The sequence below is a fragment of the Humulus lupulus genome, chromosome 8, assembly GCF_963169125.1.
Source record: "Humulus lupulus chromosome 8, drHumLupu1.1, whole genome shotgun sequence".
Lineage (NCBI taxonomy): Eukaryota > Viridiplantae > Streptophyta > Magnoliopsida > Rosales > Cannabaceae > Humulus > Humulus lupulus.
This window is the reverse complement of record NC_084800.1, coordinates 139,618,826-139,626,748: the sequence shown is the minus strand read 5'-3', so window position 1 is coordinate 139,626,748 and position 7,923 is coordinate 139,618,826.

Sequence of the window (7,923 nt, the reverse complement as noted above, 5' to 3'; positions counted from 1 at the left end):
GACCTTTGAATTAAAGTAACGAGTGATTTTTTGTTGATAATGCGCGAGCCATAGCTGTGAATCTTCTCATTTTTCATCAATCAGGTCAAGGGACGCGCTGAGTAGTTCGTCGTTCCACTCCAGGCTAAAGGTCCGAAGCCTATGCGTGGCTATCTTTGTTTTGACAGGGAGGACGGCCTCAATTCTGAAAGTTAAGGAGAAAGGGGTGTGCCCCGTGGAAGTTCGTTGGGAGGTTCGGTATGCCCACAGCACCTGCGGGAGCTGCTCGGCCATACTCCCTTGGCCTCGTCCAGCCTCTTCTTAAGGCTTGCTTTGAGGTTATTATTCACAGCCTCGACCTAATCGTTGGCCTGTGGGTAAGCCACCGAGGAGAAGCTTTTTATTATGTCATGTCGCTCACAAAATTCGGTGAAGAGATCGCTATCGAACTGTGTCCCATTGTCTGATACAATCTTTCTTGGCAGTCCGAACCGGCAAACAATATTCTTGACCACGAAGTTGAGGACTCTTTTTGCAGTGATTGTCGCCTAGGGCTCCACTTTCGCCCACTTTGTAAAATAGCCGATGGCCACTACTGCATAGCGAACTCCTCCCTTCCCCGTGGGCAGGGCTCCAATTAAATCGATCCCCCATACTGCGAATGGCCAGGGGTATGATATCATTTTTAGCTCGACTAGAGGAGCTCGGGCGATGGTGGCAAACTACTGGCACTTATCACACTTTTGTACATAGGAGATGGAGTCCTTAGATAACGTGGGCCAAAAGTACCCCTGCCTTAATATTTTTAAGGCCAGGTTTTGCCCCCCAGCGTGATCCCCACAGAAGCCTTCATGCACCTCCTACAAAATAAATTTGGCTTCCTCTGGCAGAACACACCATAGAAAGGGCAAAGAATGGCCACGTCGGTACAACATCTCGTCTATGATTATATACCCTGGAGCTTAATAGAGTATTCTCCTCGCGTCTTTTTGCTCCTCAGACCATTTCCCTGTCGTAAGATATTCTATTATAGGAGTCATCCATGTCGGTCTGGTATTGATCATCTTGACCTCCATCGCACTTCCCGCAACACTCAGGCTTTCCAAGAATTCCACTGGAACTATGCTCAGAGTGTCGGCTTCTTTGGAGGTAGCGAGTCTAGCCAGAGCGTCGACATTGGCGTTCTGTTCACGAGGGATTTGCTCGACTAGGCTATACTCAAACTCGGATAGCTCCTTCTTGACCTTGGCTAGGTAAGCCACCATTTGGGCCCCTCAAGCTTGATATTCCCTAGACACTTGGTTTACCACGAGCTGGGAATCGCTGTAGCAGTGGATGACCTTGGCTTTCAACTCCTTCACCACTCTAAGCCCGGCCAATAAGGCTTTGTGTTCGGCTTCGTTGTTGGATGCCACGAACCCGAACCGTAGCGCAGAGTGGAAATGATGCCCTTTGGGGGATATTAAGATGATCCCAGCTCTAGACCCGTTCTCATTAGATGACCCGTCTACGAAGATTCTCCATAATTCCTCCACTGGTTCTCTCAAGGGCTCTTCCTGGAATCCAGTGCATTCAGCCATGAAATCATCCAGGGCTTGGCTTTTGATCGTAGTTCGGGGTATATACAGTATCTCGAACTATCTGAGATCAATCGCCCATTTCAACAGTCGTCCTGATGTTTCAGGTTTCTACAACACCTGCCTTAAAGGTTGATCGGCCATGACGTGGATTGAGTGGGATTGGAAATATGGCCTAAGCTTCCTGGAAGCCGTAATAAGGAAGAACGCCATATTTTCCATTAGGGGATACCGAGATTCTACTTTGAGAAGTCTTTTGCTTATATAATATACTGGCTTTTGAGCTTTGTCCTCCTCTCGTACCAACACGGCGATGGCTGCATTCTCCATCACGACTAAATAGAGAAAAAGGGGCTCTCCTGTCGTTGGTTTTGATAACACTGGTGGCTTGGCCAAATGTGTCTTCAGGTCGATGAAAGCCTGCTCGCACTCCTCAGTCCATTCGACTTTTTGTTCCCCCGGACCAGGTTGTAGAATGGCAGACATTTGTCATTGGTTTTGATAACACTGGTGGCTCTGGACATCTTTATGCGACCTGGGCGACCGCATCTCTAGCAGCGATCTGATTTTTTCAGGGTTCGCCTCTATCCCCCTAGTGTTGACTATGAATCCCATAAATTTTCCCGACGCCACTCCGAAAGTACATTTCTGGGGATTTAACCTCATACTATACTTCCATAGGATTCCAAAACATTCCTTAAAATCGAAGGCATGGTTATCGGCAGTCTTTGATTTGACCAGCATATCATCAACATACACTTCCATGTTTTTCCCGATCTGATCAACGAACATTCTGTTGACCAATCTCTGGTAGGTCGCCCCAGCGTTTTTCAGCCCGAAGGGCATGACTTTATAACAGTACACATTGGTTGGAGTTATGAAGCTAGTATGCTCCTGGTCTGTAGGGTTCATGGCGATCTGGTTATATCCAAAGTACGCATCCATGAAGGAAATGAGCTCATGCTCTGCGATGGCGTTCCCCAACTGGTCAATCCTTGGCAAGGGGAAGCAATCCTTGGGACAGGCTTTGTTTAGATCGGAGAAATCGATGCAGGTCCGCCATTTCCCATTTGGCTTTGGGACTAGGACAGGATTGGCGACTCAGATCAGATACTTAGCCTCGCGGATAAAGCTGCACTTCAAAAGTCTAGCTACTTCTTCTTCCAGTGCTTCAGCTCGGGTCGTACCCAGACGCCTCTGTTTCTGGGATTTCGCAGGCATGCTTTTGTCCAAATTTAGTGTATGCATGATGACACTCGGGCTAATTCCTATCATGTCTTCATGGGACCAAGAAAAATTATCTAGATTTTCTTGTAAAAAGGTGACCAGCTCCGCCTTTCTTTCGGCGTCAAGATTTTTCACAAGCTTAACAACCCTCGAAGCATCTTTAGGATAAATATTTACTTCTTTGAGGTCTTCAATAGCCTAGAGCTCAGATCTATCTTCACCCATTCAGGGATTAATATCCTCACTTGGGGTGCTTCCGCTGCAACCGACTTGCTGAGGTTCTTCCATCCCAGGATTAGCTCTGACTCCCTGGGATTCCTCTCCCCGATCCTGCACGGCCATAGTCTGCTGCCCAGGTTGTGATTTTCCCTTCATGGAAATGCTATAGCATTCCCTAGCAGTGAGTTGATCACCTCAGACAGTACATATTCCCATGCATGAAGGGAATTTTATCACGAGGTGGTGGATGGAAGTTATGGCTTCGAATGCTATCAGCGTGGGCCTTCCCAAGATTGCATTGTATGCGGTCGGACAATCCACGACCACACACTTGAGCTGCTTGGAACCAGTTCGTGGTCCCTCACCCAGGGTTATCACCAACTCGATCGTTCCGATAGCTGTCGAACCTTCTCTGGAAAACCCATACAACATCATGGAGGTTGCCTTTAGTTCGGTCACAGACAATCCCATTTTCTCCAATGTGGACCTAAATAGCAGGTTCACAGAACTCCCGTTATCGACCAAGGTCCGCCTAACTCTCTGATTGGCGAGCTGGACGGTTATGACTAGAGGGTCGTTATGCGGGAACTGGACATGACTTGCGTCTTCTTCAATAAAATTGATCGGTTGTTTCTCCAATCGTTGTTGTTTAGACAAATGCTGATGTGGGACGAACTCAACTCCATTGTGAGATCTTAGCTCATTGACATACCTCTTCTGGGCATTTCTGCTCGTGCCTACCAGATGAGGGCCTCCAGAGATGGTGGTTATTTTTCCTAGTATTATCGGAGGAGGGGTGTCCTGACTCACCTAGGCTCCGGTCTGACTTGTGGGGGCTTTCGGAGCTGATTGAATGTTTTGCCCCGCAGACTGATTAGGAGTGACTCGATTTCGGCGTACTAAGCCAGGGGCCCGGCCCTGATGAGCATCTCAATCTCATCCTTCAAATGCCTGCAGTCATCGGTGTTGTGACCAATGTCATTGTGGAATCGACAAAATTTCGAAGGGTCTCTCTTCACCCTTTGATTTTTTAGAGGCTTCGGCTTCTTCCACGGAAGGCGGGCAGAATTTGCCAAGAAGATGCGCTCTTTGGTATCTGTGAGGTCGGCGTAAGTCGCGTAGATTGGTTTGAACTTATCCATGGGTTTATTCTTTTTCAAACCATTTTGGCCACCCTCGCCACTTCCCTTCCTCTTGTTTCCTTCCCCGTGGTTATTCTGGATAACAGTTTTATTCGTGGCTGCCACGTCCGTTACCTCTCCAACGGGCTGGGCAGGCACTTGGCTGGTTCTTGTAAACGAAGCTTGCGCCTCTTCCAGGTTGATCCACCTCTGAGCCTTGTTCAGGAACTCATCCACTGTGTTGATGCCCTTTCTCTGAATCTCTTTCCATAGGTCGCCTCCGACAAGGATTCCTGTTCTCATCGCCATAAGCCTAGAGCTTTCATCTGTGTCTCTAGCTCGCACAACGATGTTGGTGAACCTACTCAGGTAAGCTTTCAGAGGCTCTCCGGGCTGCTGCTTTACATTTTCCAGGGAGTCTACCTTTATCCGAGCTGCTTGAGAAGCCCGGAATGCCTTCTTGAAGTCAGCGGAGAAGCTCTTCCACGAGCTGATAGAATGCTTCTTGTATTGCTTGAACCATTGCCTGGCTGGTCCGACCAGAGTTGAAGGGAATACTAAGCACCTTAACTCGGGTCCGATGTTATGGGCCATCATTAGGGTATTGAACATCCCCAAATGGTCGAACGGATCTCCATCTCCGTCAAATTTTGATAAATGGGGCATCCGGAAACCTGGCGGGTATGGTGTTGCTGTGATGTTGGGGGAAAAAAGCTCGAGCTCGTCCCCTGAGTCATACTCATATTTTTCCTTTTCTGATAGGAGTCTTTTCATCAGTTCCTCCATCTGGGCCAGCCTCTCGAGGGTTGGGTCCTTGGTTCCCCAGGGCTATTCAACAGCTCCTGTTCGACCGTACGCATTTGACTAGTTATTGTCCCTCCAAGTTCGAGCTTGGTATGGTGGGGCATTCCCGTTATCGCGTACTTCGAAAGGACTTCCCTCGTGATGAGTGCCGCTGACTCCATCGCGAGCCGGGTTGGTCCTTTGTGAGTTTAGGCGATCTTGAAGATTGGTATGTGGATCAACCCGAGGGTTTTGAGCTGAACTCAGCTGATTCCTCAAATTTGCGCTGGTCCTACCACTTTGATGATCCTCCGTCCAATAGCTTCCATTAGAGAAGTGCAGAGTTTGCATTCGAGGATGAGGATATGGAGCATTCCCGCGTGCTCGCGGGACATGAGCAGGGGCAGCGGGAGAAGGATTCCTCTTGTTGTTTTCGTAGGCAAGAAAGTCTCGAGCAGAACGAGGTGGGGACGGATGCCTTATCGGCGACGGAGGGTATCTGATTAGTGAAGCAATTCTTATCCCATTAGGTCAGACCAAACTCCCGCGGTTGGTCTACTCCATTTCCGGTTCCCTGTGCATGGCGATCTGATCGCGGTATAGGGAAGTCGGCCGGGATATGCCGTCTTTGCGAGTTTGTCCTTGACCGTCTGCGTGGGTTTCCATGGGCATTCGACAGTGGCATTAAACTCAGAGTCGAGGTTCTGACCGACCGGCTGACTCGTTCGTGATCCCTGGGAAATCCACCAAACGGGGTTTCTTGGTGACTGGGCAACACGGGAGTAGAACTTAGAGTTGAGGTTCTAACCGAACGACTTGGCCTGGGTCGACTATCCTAGTGAGACTTACGAGTCCCGCCTTGCCTCTTTTCGACGTTAACGTCAGTTGCAAGAGGGGGTAGCCGAGCAAAGACGTTAACGTCAGTTTAGGAGCTCTTCCTCAACTGCATCCATCTCTACCGCAGTCAAGTAATCCAGGTTCAGATTCGGTGGTAAAGGTGCTGAACATCCGGTGTCGTCGTGGCCCATCAGTTGCTTTCCTGACCGCTGCTGAATCTCCGGGTTTCGCTCATCGGGAACAGCGGTGTGGTGAGCCTCCTGCCCACCATGCTGATCCATTTTGTTACCGTGCCTTGAATGAGTGACCACCATGATGAGCTTTCTCCTGAATCTTTTTCAATGGCACTAATTTACAGCTCTCAATGAAAGCACCAAACTGTTGACGCGGTTTTTCGCCAACAGTGTATTACGAAAATTAGCTGGAATAAATTAGTGCTTAAGGATAAATCATAATAAGAATAATGACCCTAAGGATGCTTAGAATGAAATAATAAGAACACTTGTTCCTTTTTACGGGGTTCAGAGGCTAAAATCCCCCTAGTCTATGAGTCGATATTATTGTTGTATATATCTCTATATTTTTATAGAGTATTTACATTACACAGAAAAAAAACCCAACCCCTTTTTCATCCAAGGTCTTAGTATTTATAGAAGAACCATCCCATGATAGATGTTGGGGTTGTCATGTGAATATTCATCCCTTTTTGTGACCTGTCTTCTACAAATGATGAATATTACAATGTATCTTAAGGTAAGGTCTAATCATTAGGTAAAAATGATCGTGGGCTGCCTGGCATAATCAGACACGTGATATTTGATTACGCACGTTTATGTATCGTGTCCAAGAATTTAGGGATAAATGGACATGCGATGCTGACCATGCACATTTATATATAACGCATCCAGCTTAATAAACTCGTGGGCGTGGCAGGTGGTCAGAGGACTCCGACCTGAGCATAATACTAGCCCGTGTCCATAAGGTTGTAAGTTATATCCATCTCTAGCTCATACTTTAATGTTTCGTTCTCCTCAGTTTGTGTTATTATCTGGGGGGTCGCACTGCCTCCGCCAAGGAGATATCAACTTGTGGGTCCCTTAGAATTGTTCTTAGGTAGCCAGCTGTACTCGAGCTGAATATCAAGGCGTACGAGTATTGTTAAGTTAGAAGTAAAAAATTGCACTTTTACTGAGCTTAAATGTTAAAGTAAATTAAGTATTAATTAGTATTTTCATGGAACTTATGTTGTATATTTTATTATTGAAAATATTTAGTTTTAATTTAATTTATGTCTATTTGTAGGGAGTATGTTGCATTTTTGAAGAGCAAGAAACGAAAGAAAGATGAAAAGAAAAAAAATGTGGCATTTCTAAAAAGTAAGCCTTAGCCCCATTCGGCCCAGCAACCACGTGGCCCACGAACCCACTCCACCAGCACTAGGCCGCCTGCCAGAAGCCCACCACGCCAGCCCACCTGCTGCCTCCAGCCTTCGGCCCAGCACGCCTCCAGCTTTTCCCACCTTTGCTTGGGCTTGTCTCCAAGCCCACAACTAGCAGCCTATAATTTTTTCTTGAGCCCACAAATGTCCCATTGTCCCTTTGTCCCATGATGTCCAAGTGCCATTTTTTTTACCCAACTTTCTACATATTTTACCACAAAATTCACCATTACACCCTAAAATTCACCTCTACATGCCATATTAACTTTATTTAGTTAATTTAATCAATTCAATTAATTTAAATTGATTATTTTAATACTCTCATTTTGGCCATAAATAGGGAATTTCAAGACCATTTTTGGGTGCTTAATTTTTGGGGTTACTATCATCTTTTCGACACTTTCTCTCTACATTTTCTCTCTTCCTTTTGGAAGACCATTTTGTGCCAAGTATATATTTCTTTTGTAATATATTTTGAATTCTAGTTATGTGCTTCTAATCTTTTTCATAAGATTATTAAGATCATGATGAATCAACTTGTAACTAGATAGTATTTATTGTTGTATGCTGATTTCCCTTGTAATGCAACAAAGTTTATGGATTTTTCTTCTTCATATATGTCTTTCATCTTTAATTTCTTGTATTTTGGATTGTTAGATAATATTACACTTTGTTCTTCATTTTGCAAAACATAATATTCTTTGGTTAAGATGTGTCATTAAATTGTACACATCCAATACTT